This window comes from Vombatus ursinus, unplaced genomic scaffold (genome assembly GCF_900497805.2).
Source record: "Vombatus ursinus unplaced genomic scaffold, bare-nosed wombat genome assembly UNPS02014781.1, whole genome shotgun sequence".
Lineage (NCBI taxonomy): Eukaryota > Metazoa > Chordata > Mammalia > Diprotodontia > Vombatidae > Vombatus > Vombatus ursinus.
In genome coordinates this window covers 38,035,184-38,050,178 of record NW_020954559.1, presented here as the reverse complement: position 1 = coordinate 38,050,178, position 14,995 = coordinate 38,035,184, and the positions used below count along the sequence as shown (strand labels likewise).

The 14,995-nt window shown below is 39.4% G+C and overlaps 1 pseudogene; it reads right to left on the bottom strand.

Moving 5' to 3' along the window:
• Positions 1-14,047: 14,047 nt before the first annotated feature.
• On the bottom strand, positions 14,048-14,695 carry LOC114046208 (annotated as a pseudogene).
• Positions 14,696-14,995: the final 300 nt, after the last annotated feature.

Genomic DNA, 14,995 nt, shown 5'->3' with positions numbered 1-14,995 from the left:
TCTTTCTTTCTTTCTTTCTTTCTTTCTTTCTTTCTTTCTTTCTTTCTCTCTCTCTCTCTTTTAACCATGGCAACTCACTCATCAAAATCAGATAGTAAGAACCTGAGGCTCTATTACTAGGCTTATGCCCTAATGAATCCATTAATAAGAAAAAAATCCCCATATAGTCCAAAATATGTGTAACAGCACTTTTTGTGACAGCTAAGAACTAAAAACAAAGTAGATTACTATCAATTGGGGAATGGCTAAACAAATTGTGTACATGAATGTGATAGAATTTTACTGGCCTGTGAGAAATGGTACGTGTAATGAATATGAAGAATCATGGAAAGATTTATATGAACTGATGCAGACTGAAGTAAGCAGAGGCAAGAAAACATTATACACAGTAACTACAATAGTGTAAAAGGAAAGAACAACACACCAATTTAATGAATTAGTTAATTAACAAAATTATAAAGATCTAGTAGAACTTGAATGAAGAGACATCAGAGTACATACCCAACCCACCCCTTTGTGGAGGTGGGAGGTAAATAGGTGTTACACATTGCACATATTTTTGGACTTTTTCAATGTGTGAATCAGTTGTACTGATTTGTTTTTCATCTTTAAAAAAATACTATTTGCCATATGAGGTGACTCTGAAAAGAGGAGGAAAAGGGATACTTGAGATAAATTTGGTAATATAAGAAACAAGGCAACTAGGTGGCACATTAGATAAAGTACTGGGTCTGGAGTCAGGAAGACTTATCTTCCTGAGTTCAAATTTGGTCTCCAACACTTACCAGCTGTGTGACCCTGGGCAAGTCACTTAACCCTGTTTACCTCAATTCCTTATCTGTAAAATGATTTGGAGAAGAAAATGGCTAACCACTCCAACACTTTTGCCAAAAAAACCCCAAATGGGGGTCACAAAGAGTTGGACATGACTGAACAAAGAAACAAAATATTAATTAAAAACTTATACAAAAATTATTAATTTTTTTTGGAATTTGTTGCAATCTGTGACTGTGGAGGGATTGCTCACACCCATGAAATAATGACTTTTTTGAAGTTAGACTATGCTAGCTTTTTGGAAGTAATTTTTTATTTCTATTGTGTTTTGTAGTCAACTGAAACTCCTAAATCCTCTTCACAAAAACTGAGATTAAACCCTATCATTCCTGTTCTCTACTTGTGCAACTCATTTCTTAACCTCATTGTATTTTTTTTTTAACATTTATTCCTATTAACATTCAACTTCTTTGCTTTGGCACCTCATTCCAACTGTCAAGATTACTGAGGATCCTGATTTCTTTTGCTGGTGTTGTTGAGTCATTTTAGTTATGTCTGACTCTTCGTGATTCCATTTGGGGTTTTCTTGACAAACATAATGAAGTATTTTGCCATTTCCTTTTCCAGCTCATTTTAAAGATGGGGAAACTGAGGGAAACAGGGTTAAGTTCCTTGCCCAGGATCAGAGTGTTTGAGGCCAGACTTGAACTCAGAAAAATGTCCCCCTGATTCCAAGCCCCGTGTTCTAGCCACTTTGCCACGTTCATCCCTCTTAGTTTCCTATCATCCCCTAATTTGATTCACTTGTCCCAGTCTTGATCCAAGTCAATGATAAAACTTCAAGCAGGATAAGGCTGTGTACTCCATCATTAGAGATCTCTCTCCATCCAGTTGTTAATTATTGATCTTTGAACATAGTCATTCAGCCAGCCAGAATTCAGCTACCAGTACATTTCTCCATCTTGTTCACAAAGACATCAAATGATTTTTCCAACTGGGGAACTTAACAACATGAAGTGAAATAGCAGCAAGTGGGGTCATTGCATTTAAGTCTGGATTCTGCCTCTGATGATTGCTACCTGTACAACCTTGGACAAACCTCTTCACCACCCTGGGCCTCTTTTTCTTCATCTGTCTAATAAGGGGTTGAAATAAATGACCTCTGAGGTCCTTTCCAGCTCTTAATTTATGATCCTATATAAATGTAAGGTAAAGCAGGATCCTCCTTATTTGGGGAATGCCAAAATGATCTACTGGGGAAATGGTAAAACCAGGGATGGGGAACCTGAGTAAAACAGAGGAATCTGTAAATGTAGTTGTACCTAACGGGCATGTTGGCATTACATGTTGTCATGTTGCCAAATGTCTTAATTCTATTCTCTGAATATGTTGGCACATTAATAAGAAATTATAGTCTGGGAAAGAAGAAAAAAAAGACTTAGTAAAAATATAGCAACTTGGCTTCCTTCCTAGAGAAAAGACTCAGAAACTAATAGTCTGGTGGAAGGGGTAGGAATCTTCCCATTGCACGTAGACAGGGCTCTGAATACATAAATGCTACCTTGTTCTCTGATTTAACTTGATTTTCTTACTTTTTGTTTACTTAATTTGACTGTTTTATTAAATGCCAAGTAAACTTGTTTGGTTACTTTTTACATTTAAATAAATTGACTTCAATGCATAAAGTATACTAATAGGGACAGCTAGGTGAAACGCTGGAGAGAGTACCAGCCCTGAAGTCAGGAGGAACTGAGTTCAAACATGACCTCAGACACTTAGCTGTGTGACCCTGGGCAAAAAACTTAAAACCCCGATTGCCTCAATAAATGAATGAATGAATGAGTAAAATAATAATTAATAAAAAATTTAAATCTCCTAAAATAAAGGATACTAATAGTTTTTCAGATATTCCTTCATTTGAATTCTTTACCATTCATTCTTATTCACCTCTGCTCTTATATGGCCCTGGTTAATGTGTTTCTGTGCCCCAAAATGATTTCCATGATGAACTGCAGAGTATATATGTGGCGTTATCACCATGGGCAAGGGTAAGCACTGGCATTTTTGAGTGGATAGTAGTGTGAAGCAAGGGCAGTTAGGGGCTTTAAAAATAAATGCCTGTTACCTAGAAGATGAGATATGATGGATTAGTGGATAGTGACAGATATAAAAAATGAACATCAATAACATCTTTTCAAATGCACAGAAAAAAATCAAAAGGAAGTACAGAAAAAGATTACAAACAAATACAATAATTTGCATTACTACCTGGTTAAAATGAACATATTATGTGTAACTATATGTATATTTATTTTAAAGTTATGTAATAATGTATTTTATTCTTTCTTGTTCTTTGTATCTTGAAATTATTTATATGTGTTGATAACAACTTTTTTATTAAAAAAAGAAAAAAATTTTTTTTACCTTTTTTTTAAGGGGGGGGTTAGGCAATGGGGTTAAGTGACTTGCCCAGGGTCACATAGCTAGTAAGTATTATGTGTCTGAGGCTAGATTTGAACTCAGGTCCTCCTGAATCCAGCGCTGGTGCTCTATCCACTGTGCCACCTACCTGCCCCAAAAAAAGAAAATTTAAAAGAAAAAAATTCATGTTGAAAGGGCATAGAGGGGAAGATGGCAGGGATTCTTTGTAGGTAGGAAGAAACTGAAGTGAATAGGAGGTCACACAACTTAAGCATTCCATGACCACATTAGTACATTAGTAATTCTTTATGAGGTTCCATGAAGAACAAGAGATGAAAACAATGGGAAGAATTCAAGCCTGGAAAAGTTCTCAAGTACCTGCAGAGGAAAAAGCAAATTTCTTTCTTTAGGAGGCAGCTAGGTGGAACAGTGAGTAGAGGGATGGACCTGGAATCAGGAATACCTGAGTTCAAATAGAGCCTCAGACACTTACTAGCTATGTGACCCTGGGCAAGTTACTTAACTTCTATTTGCCTCAGTTTTCTCATCTATAAAATGGGGATAATAGCAACACCATGCTACCCTCCTTCCCCTCTCCCCCTCCCCTTGCTGTGAGAATAAAATGAGAGTATCTGTACTCTGCAAATCTTAAAGTGCTATATGTTGTTGTTCAGCTGCTTCAGTTGCACACAATTCTTAGTGACCCATTTGGGGTTTTCTTGGCAAAGATACTGGAATGATTTGCCATTTCCTTGTCCAATTCATTTTGCAGATGAGGAAACTGAGGCAAACAGAACAATACTAGTACTTGCTATTCCTTGGGGGAGGAGGGGAAGAGGAGGTACTCCTGCACATGAAAAGGTCAAAATGAACAAGATGGCATATCTTCACCATTTTCTTTATATAGAATCCTGTTCCTTTTATAGCTTGGAAGAATTCCTGATTACCAAAGTCTGTCTTAAACCTACTGTATTGAATATCATTTAATTGAGCAATAAAAACTCAAAGGGAGGGTAACAGCCCTAAAAGCCTGCACCAAGAGGAGATAGGTGCAGGATGTGCAAACAGATAGATTCACCGGGGTGGAAAATGAAGGGAAGTGACCAGTGACCCCTGGTGTAACCCCGATTAAAAGAAGCACGTGCAACAGAATCCCAAACTCCCGCACCTGCACAGTCAAATAAACAAAAACTGCCAGTTCCAAAACACAAGCCTGATTATTTGCCACATGGTACTTCTGATCACTGTATCCTAACTATGCATGAAGGCAGCAGGATACCCAGAATACCCAGGAAAGACATTAATTTGAATAGCTTTAGAAATTCTTTTTCTCTTTATGAATCACTGACCTTTAGGCCTTCAGACCAGCATCAAACTAAAGAATTCAATTACAAAACCCTCAGAGGTATCTGTTCAGAAATGGGGTGGCTTTCAATTTGAAAGCTATTCTAAAGTTCGATAATTCAAAAGGAGGTGAATTACAAGCATACTCCAGAGCAATTTTGCCTTATCACGTGTTCCCTGAGGGGTACCCTGTTGGAGATCCTGCTTGCTATGCCTGGGCAACTCCTTTGTGTTATTGCCCTGCTCTCTTATCTTCAGAAGCCCCTAATGAAATACAGGAAAATTACCATCACAAAGAAGATTCTATGAAAGTGAGTTGGTAGGTGAAATGATTAAATGAACAATTCACTCCTAAACACATCAGCTAGTTTCAATTAAATGCATTGGCTGTAAGAACAAGGTTGTATGTAGGACAGCAGCACCTAAACTTCATCCAGAATCATTTAGTGTATGTGGCATATTTCTAACGAATTAGAACCCTCCAGGTCCTCCTAATGCTAAGACAAGTGGATGTTGAAGCCTGAACCTTTGTAGGAAGAACGAAAACTGTACCTTATCTCTTCTGGCTCTGTCTGAAAAAACTGTCTGCTACAAACCCCTCTATGCTGAACTGTAATTCTTCTAGAATGCACTTGGAAATGCATGTGAAAAAATGCATGTGATTGTGAATTGCTAGGATGTCACAATGGTATCAACAAGGAAGGCATTAGTCATAGGAGGAATAGATAGTTTTATGGGACAAGTGATATCAACAGATCTTTCTTACTTGGCTAAGCTCTCTTCTCCCAGAACTGTCACCGTTTTAGTTTGGTTCCCATGGATTAAAGAATTGTTGTTTAATACAAATGGACAAATACTAAACAACTAAACAAAAAGCATTAATTTTATTTCTTTAAATAGGTGTTTATTGTTATCTTTAGGTTTTAAATTACTTAGATTTCCCCCTTTATTTCTCTCCTCTGTCCAGAAATCCATCTCTTACTATAAAAAAAAAAGAATTTAAAAAAAGATAGAAGATAAAAATTGTTTTAACATGTAACTGGGGAAAAATAAAATATTATTATTTTTTAAAAAGAGAACAAGGAGAGAAAAAAACTCAGCAAAACCAATCAATTTATTTCTAAAAAAACTGTACTATTTACAATGATCTACACCTGTGAGGTCTCTACCTTTGCAGAAGAGTTGGGAGAGGTGTTTTCTCATAACTTTTTTAGGGCCAAGCTTTTTCTTTGTATTTTTCAATATTCATTTTCTATTATTTTGTGGAGGTTCTTTTGATTTATACTGTTGTAATCATTGTATATATTGTTTTCTTGAATCTGCTTACTTCATTTTATATAAATCCATATAACTCTTTCTTTTCCATGTTTCTTTGTATTCATCATATTTGCCATTATTCTTATAGCAAAGTGATATTGCACTCTATTCATGTACCACAATTTGTTTAGCCATTCTACAATTGACAGGTAGCTACCTTATTTCTAGTAGAAGAAATACTGTTTCTACTGTAAGAATATTGCTGTAAACATTTTGGGGTGTGCAGAGCCTCTCTTTTTGTCAGTGACTTCCTTCAGGTATAAGCTTAGCAATATTTAGGTCAAAAGGTTATCTACATTATCACTTTTTTGCAAAAATCCAGGTATTTTCCAGAATGGTTATAATAATCCACAGCTCTACCAGTAATGCATTCATGCTCCTGTCTTTCCAAAGCCCTTCCAATATTCCAATATTGACTATTCCCATTTTTTTGCCATTTATTGGGTGTGAGGGAAATCCTCAGGATAGTTTGTATTAATGTCTCCTATTATTAATGATTTAGAGCATTCTTTCATATGGTAGTTAAGAGTCTGCAATTCTTCTTTTGAGATCTGTTTGTGAATATCTTTTGACTACTTATCAATTGGGAGAATGGCTTTGATTTTTATATATTTTTGTTAATTGTGTATATTATCTTAGATATCAAACTCTTATCTGAGAAATTTGATACAAAGAATCTTTTTCCTCAGTCAATGCTTCCCTACCTAATCTTAGATGCATTAATTTTGTTTGTGCAAAAGCTACTCAATCTCATATAATCAAAACTATTTTTTTCTTTTCTAATTGCTTCTATCCCTTGCTGAAGAGCATTTATTATGTGCTTACTATTTGCCAAACACTGCTATAATCTCTGGGGATATCAAGAAAAGTAAAAACAATTCCCTGTGATCAAGGAGTTCACATTCCAATGGGAAAGACAGCATGAAAATAACTAGGTACATACAAGATATGGGCATAGTGGATAAAACACTGGGCTTGGAATTCATCTTCATGAGTTCAAATTCAGCTTCAGTCACTTACTTGACTGGGGGACCCTAGGCAAGTCACTTAACCCTGCTTACTTCAGTTTCCTCATCTGTAAAATGAGCTGGAGAAGGAAATGACAAACCACTCCAGTATTTTTGCCAAGAAAATCCCAAATGGGGTCATGAAGAATCAGACACAACTGAAAAACGACCGAACAACATAGACGGGAGGAATTCAGAGGGGGTGGCAGCTGTAGCTGTGGAGACTGGGATTGGTCTCCTGAAAAAGGTTGGATTTGAGCTGAGTCTTACAGGAAGCCAGGAAAACTAAGAGGTAGAAGTGGGGAAGGAGTGCATTCCAGACATGGAGGATAGCCAGTGCAAAGGTAAGTGGAAGAGCTAGAATGTCAAGTTTGAGGAACAATAAAGCAGCTGTTGAATTAGAGTACATGGAGGGAAGTAGAGTATTGTTGTTTAGTCATATCAGACTCTCCATGACCCCATCTGGGTTTTCTTGGAAGAGATACTGAAGTGATTTGCCATTTCCTTCTCCAGCATATTTTACAGATGAGGAAACTGAGGCAAACAAGGTCAAGTGATTTGCCCAGGGTCACATAGCTAATAAGTGTCTGAGGTCAGATTTGAACTCAAGTCTATCCTGACTCCAGGCCAGCGTGCTATCCACTGTGCTATCTAGCTGTTCCAAAGTAGAGTATGAGAAAACTGAAAAGATAGGAAGGAAATGCTTGGAAACAGCTTTAGGTGCCATACAGAACCTGGGGAGTCATTGGAGTTTATTGGATGGGGTCATGGTTTTCACAACAAGGAAACCTGTGATTTAAGGCAATCACTTTAGCACCTGAGTGAAGGATGGATTAGATAGGGTGAGGAAAGATTTGAGGCAGGGAGATCAATTAGAAGTCTCTTGTAACCTATATGTTCTAAGATGCTTGTAGCATCTCTTTTTGGTGGCAAAGAACTGGAAGGTGAGGGGATGCCCACCAATTGGGAAATGACTGAACAAGTTGTAGTATATGATTGTGATAGAATACTACAGTGCTATAAGAAACAATTAGCAGGATGCTTTTAGAAAAACCTGGAAAGACCATGAAATAATGAAAAGTAAAATGAGCAGAACCAAGAGAACATTATATACAGTAACAACAATATTGTTTTAAGAAAGACTTTGAGTGGGGGCAGTTAGGTGGCACAGCGGATAGAGCAACGGCCCTGGAGTCAGGAGGACCTGAATTCAAATCTGGCCTCAGACACGTAATACTTCCTAGCTGTGTGACTCTAGGCAAGTCACTTAGCCCCAGTTGCTTCACTTAAAAAAAAAATGACTTTGAGTGAATAAGTTATTTCAACTATTATAAATACCCAAATTAACTATAAAGGAAATATGAAGAAAGACGCTATCTGCATCCAGAGAAAGAACTGATAAATAGAAGTATGTATAGAATAACTTTACATATATATTTATATGTACCTATTTGTGTCTAATGGTAGCCATTTCTAGGGTGGGGTGGGAGAGGGTTGAAAGAAAGGAAAAAAAAAAAGAAATTTACATGGTAATTTTGTTGTATATTTAAAAGGAATACCAAGTTGTGATAGGGGATTTGCAGCTTCATGTACAATCATATTTTTTACCGTACTATGTTATGAAAATGCTTGTTTTATTCCACAAATACGTATTAATGTAGTAAAAAAAAATGGGGAAGGGGAAGAAAAAAGAAGAGGTCTCTTGTTAGTAGGTGAGATAAAGGGATAGCTAGATGTTGCAGTGGCTCTGAAGTCAGAAGGACCTGAGTTCACATCTGGCCTCAGACATTTACTAACTATGTGACGCTGGGCAAGTCACTTAACCCCCATTGCCTCTAATTGATGATGGTCTGTATTAGGGTGGTAGCTAGATGGATGTATGGAAGATAGGTTGACAGGACAGACCCTTAAAAGAAGGATTAAGAAACAAGAATGCCTCTCTTAAAAAGCAAGAAGGGAGAGGCCAAAAAACAAACAAACAGGAGGAGTGAGAATTTGCTGAGTTTCTGTAGTAGCGTCATAGCATCACCTTTTCTCCACTGCCTTCGCTGTCCCTATTTCATGCTCTGACATTCAGTCCCAGTTTGTGTGCATAGGCTAGGGCAGGGGTGGTAGCTCCCCCTTGTGGTGATTAGACTTTTCCAGCACTCATCGTGTCTTCCCCTCGGCGAACTTACTTCTCTCCTTTCATGAGTCTAAGCTCTGCTGGCCTTTAGGATGGTGCAAAAGAAAGACTATCCATAGCCCCAGGAGGCTCATACAAAAAGATATTGTGCAATTTATATCCACCAAAATGTAACAGTCTCCAATATCCTACAACATTCTTCCCTAAAATCTGGAATTTTGGAGTTCCTCGAAAAATCAGCTTCAGTACACACCACAATATAAAAATAAACGTTAACACTTAATAAAATTAGGATAATTAACCCAGAGTCCTGGGTAATCATATCTCAGGGTGTCAGCAAATATGCATCAACAATGTATGCAATAGACTAAGTATAAAGTATTCCTAGACAGGTTGCTTCAGTTGCAGTACTTTGCATGGTGCCTAACACATAATAAGTACTTAAATTTGTTTCCCTTTGGAGGGGATTCCAATCACAAGATGACCCTAAGAATGAAGGACTTTAAGACACCATGGAAAGTAGGACTCATGGGAAAGGAAGGAACATTGTGTTGAATATCTAGGGGCTGCAAGTTCCTTCATGTGTTATGCTTCATTGAATGGAATATTGAGAGTGTTTTTATGTGTTATTGTTTGCACTTTTCTTCCATAGAATAAAGGCTGTCCTGTGCCTGATAGTTTGTTTGTTTGTTTGTTTGTTTTTGCTTTTTGGTGAGGCAATCAGGGTTAAGTAACTTGTTAGGATCATCCAGCTAGTAAGTGTTAAGTGTCTGAGGTCAGATTTGAACTCAGGTCCTCCTGACTCCAAGGCCAGAGCTCTATCCACTTCGCCACCTAGCTGCCCCTGATAGCTTTGCATATTCATTTTTTAATAACACTTTAATTTCAAAATGCTTTCCTCGAAGTACCCCTCTTAGTGCAGTGCCTGGCACACAGGAAGCACTTAATAAATGCTTATTAACAGATTGAGGTAGGCAGTGTATTTTAATTTACATTTTGTAGATAAGGAAACATACTCAAAGAGGTAATATGACTCTAACAATTAGCATTAGAGCCAATAGTCAATCCTACATATCTCCTGACTACAAATCTTTTATCACTTATGCACTTTTATCACCATATTGGAGAAGATTCATCAAAGAAGTCAAAAGAATGTTGGATAGAAAGTTAGGAGGAGAATTAGGAGAATACAGTGGCTATAAAGCCAGAAGGAGGAGAGAATATTCTAAAGGAGGTAATGACTGACTGATATGTGACAGACAGACCAAACAACAGGCTACTACAATAGTCTAGGCATGAGGTGATGGAGGAAGTCAGTTGTTGTTCAGTCATTTTTCGGTCATGTCCAATTCTTTGTGATCCCATTCGTGGTTTTCTTGGCAAAGATACTGGAATAGTTTGCCGTTTCTTTCTCCATCTCATTTTACAGATGGGGAAACTGAGGTAAACAGAGTTAAGTGACTTGCCTGGGGTCATACAGCTAGCAAGTGTCCAATGAACTGAACTCAGTTCTTTCTGACTCCAGGCCCAGTATTTTACTCACTGCTCTCTCTAACTGCCCTAGAAGGAGCAGGTCATGGGAAATGAACAGGCAGAAGAAATGGGAAGTTAGGGTGTTTGAGGAAGTATCAATATGTATGTTGAAGTCCCTAAATATAAGGGCAGGAGTTTGGGAAGAGAGAGAGATGGTGAGCCAAGTCCTGAACTCATTAGGAAAGAAGGGGAGAGTACTGGAGGACTGCAGGCAACATCTACTAGGATTTTAATTGGGTAGTAGATGTAGATTGTGTGGACATTTAAGAAGGAGACACTACTGAGTGATAGCAGTAGGGGGAGAACCTGGAAATGGAAATGGAGAATAAGGATTATTCTGATTTCCTCACCTTGAGTACTTGAAAGGGTGACCAGGGAAGTTGTGTTATCAGGAGGGAGTCAGGTCTCAGTGAGAGGCAGAAGATGAAAGGAGCAGGAAAGGAAAAGATTTAAGGTGAAACAGTTTGCTGCTTATGGAGTAAGCATTCCAGAGGGTACAGCGGCAGGGGTGGGCAGCATTTGGGTTTGGGTGGAACTTTGGTGTTGAGGGGGATGGAGATAAAGAATCAGGTAGAAGGGGATAGGGAATGAGATTTGGGGTCTAGAATCACTGAGATATGAAGTGTACAGCCAGGTGGAAGTTGTTAATAATTAAATGAAAAATTAAGAAAGATTTTCAAAGTTAATAGTATTGTGACCTAAGAGGTGGAGTCCTTTCTGAATCTTGGGCAGATCAGAAAGGAGCAAAACCTTGGGGCAGAAGGAGACCAAGGCAGGAGACCAGGCTGGAAACCTGATGAAATGGCACCCTCTCCTCTTACCTTAGTAATGGACATATAGTAACTTACATTGCCCCTTTAATCTTTCTCTCAGCCTTTGGATTTACATATTCAACTGCCTGTCCTGTGGGTAGGGACTCCTATAGAAGATGCCAGTGAGACATTATTCACAAGGATGTCCTACACGCATGCCTATCATAATATTACTCACATCTTTTCCATCCTCTCCAGGCTCTCATTATCATGCTTATGCCTTTAAAGATCTTTTTATGTCCTTTTCCCCTTGCAGCCTCTTCCAATCCATACTTGACACACTCCTAGACTTTAAATTTCTTAATGTGTAGATCTGGCTATTCTCCTGGTTAGAGATAGCCTGGCATAATGGGAAGAATACTAGAGTAGGAATTGGAGGATCTGGGTTCAACTCCCCATTCTGACATTTGCATTCTGGATGACCTTGGGCAAACTACTTAATATCTCTGGGACTCAGTTCCCTTATCTGTAAAATGAGGGGTTTGAATTACATTGATGACTTCCAAGGTCCTTTTCAGCCCTGAATCTAAGTTCTTTTAATGGTTCCCTATTGTTGTTTGTCCTTCAAAAGAGGACCAATGAGACCATGGAATGATATCTTTTTTTTTCTCCTTTTTTGGCTAGGCAATGGGATTAAGTGACTTGCCCATGGTCACACAACTAGTAACTGTTAAGTGTCTGAAGCTGGATTTGAACTCAGGTCCTCCTGACTCCAGGGCTAGTGCTCTATCCACTGCACCACCTAGCTGCCCCAATGGACTCATATCTTGACTCAAGTATGAACTGGATTTAAGTGAGGCAGGATTGCACAAAGATGTCAGCCTCACTCTCTCTTCCTGAGTCATTGAATTCTGGTGGCAAGACAAAAGTCAAGATGACCAGCTATGGCCCAGGATGCAGTGGATGACCTTGACAACTTTGATGTCTGACCAAGCTCTAAGCGTTCCACAGCACCTGCTTCAGCTGCCTTCGTGGCCAGTGGAACAAATTGTTCTCATCCACCCATTCCAACAGGGGAAGTCTTCACTTGTTTGCACGAGACATCCCCATAACTCATCGATGGGTATGAGGCCCCTCAGTTACCCTCAGCGTGATTTAACATGTCTGCCAAGAGGGTTAACTGGGGTGTGACCATTGAGTATGCTACAGTTTCTAGGAGCCACAGGTGATAGTTAAGTGCCAGGTAGACACCAAAGGTAGATGAGCAACCCTGGAAAGGGCTCAGAAAGCCCTCACACCAGAGTTGCCAGTCCTCCCCATACACCCCAAATTCCCTATTACCTATCAAGTTGAAGAAGGAAATGGTAAATCATTCCAGTATCATTGCCAAGAAAACCCCATGGACAGTATTGGCATATTATGGTCCACATTACCTAGCAAGTAAAGTTCAAACTTCACAGCTTGACTTTTAAGACAGCCATGGTCTTGCTCCATTTTAACTTCGCAAAGTAATTTCATATTACTCTTTTCCAGCATCCTATAAGTTCTGGCCAACTGGACTGTTAATTCTATCCTGCATTGATTTCATGTTTTCCCATCGACGTGCTTTTGTGGGCTTTCCCTCTAACTTTGGAATGCCCTCCCCTATTCTGCCTATACAATTCCTTGTTGTTGTTGAGTCCTTTTCAGTCATGTCTGACTCTTTGTGACCCCATTTGAGGTTTTCTTGGCAAAGATGCTGGAGTGGTTTGCCATTTCCTTCTCCAGCCAACTTTACAGATGAGGAAACTGAGGCAAGAGGGTTAAATGACTTGCTCCGAATCACATAGCTAGTAAGTATCTGAGGCCAGATTTCAACTCAGGTCTTCCTGACTCCAGGTCTGGCACTCTACCCATTCTTTAAAAACCAACTCAAATTCTACCTCCAGGAAACCCTTCATAATCATTATCCCCCCTAGTTTACATTTCCCTATCTCAGACCTCACACAGCACTTTGTATCTCTCTTGTATACTTAGGTATTCTTTTGTATTTCTAGAATAGTTATCTGTACATCTATTTCATTTTCCCACTGAATGGAAATTTCCACAAGATCAGGAATCAGATCTTACCACATTAGATTGTAAGCTCCTTGAGGTCAGGGACTGTCTTTCTTTTCTTATTTGTATTCCCAGATCTTAAGCAGAGTGCTCAATGCATAGCAGGTACTTAATAAATATTTATTGTATTGTATCTAAATGTTGTGTCTTTATCTGCTCTTGACACTCTAGACATTTAAATAATAAATGTTTGTAGAATTGAGCCAGTCATAAGAGCCTAGATCTACAGCTTAAATGGATTTTAGAAATCATCTAGCCTAGGGAAGAGATTCAGTGATTTGCCCAGGGTCACACAGTATTAGAGTATTAAGTATCAGAGGTGGGATTTAAATCTAGGTCCTTGGAATCCAGAGTCAGCCTTGTTTCCACTGTACCATATCTTCAATATCCATTCAAAATACGCAATAAGCTAATGAAAGCAGGGTAGAGTTAGAGGTGTTGTAGGAGAAGGAAATTAATTTTTTTTCCCTTCTCTTCTCCAATTTATTAAAGAAGGAACCAAGACCATTATGATGTCAAGGATAGGAGTTATACAGCCCTCCTTGCTGATGCTTGATATCTAGGAAGTTGAATAAGAGAAGGAAGGAGAAGAGGAGAAGCCAGGGAGGGCAGTCAGCCCTCACAGGGGCAACTTAGGAGAGGGGCTGGCAGACTGGTCCTGATCTTTATTCTACTGACTATGAGGAAGTAGGGGAGGCGGCGGCAGCCTGCTCTGGCATGATCTGCACAGTATAGGTCCCAGGCTCTAGCTGCAGCACTGGAGGGAGAATGAGGAAAATGTTCCTGGGCCAAGGGGCCAAGGAAAGAGTGGGAAGGGACTGAGTTGGAGGAGGCTGTTTGGGGGTACTGCTGCTTGGGGGGGGGTGGAGGAAACACTGTTTAAGGGAGTTCTGTTTGGGAGGAAATGGGGAAGGACCCCACTGGAGCCACAGCCACAAACAGAGCAGCCCTGGGGAGAGAGATTTGAGACATGGGACATGACAGGATAGTTCTTGTCCCACTGGGGTGAACCTTGATGGGCCCCGCCCCCATGGTGGTAGGCCATTCCCTGGTCCAGGCCCAATGGGATGATTTTTTTGCCATGTCCTCTTCACAATAGTGCCAGCTCACAGCTGCCCAATAGCCCATCCATGCCCACAACTGGTCCCTCTGACACAGGAAGCTGGGCGTGAGTTTCCACCAGCCCTGGCCCGGGGGCAAAATCTCATGCTTGGGGTCCTCTCTGTTTTCCTCCATGTCATTAGGTAGATACAGGATAAGAAGAGGTTGCTGTGGATATATTCACTGTGCTGCAGGCCAGCTCTTTGGAAATAAATCAGGGCCATTGCCAAGAGATACTTATCAGAGATTTGAAATCTATCTAATTTATTTAACACTAGATACTGTGCTAAGAAGTGGGGATAAAGAGAAAATAAAAAGACAGTTCTTTTCCTCAAAGAGCTCACAATCTAATATGAGAGATAAATAAATATACACAAGTAAGTTATATACGGGACAAATCGGAAATAATGAACAGAGGGAAGGCATTAGAATTAAGAGGGATTCGGAAAAGCTTCCATTGAAAGATGTGATTTTTTAGGGGCAGCTAGGTGGTGCAGTGGATAGAGCTCTGGCCTTGGAGTTAG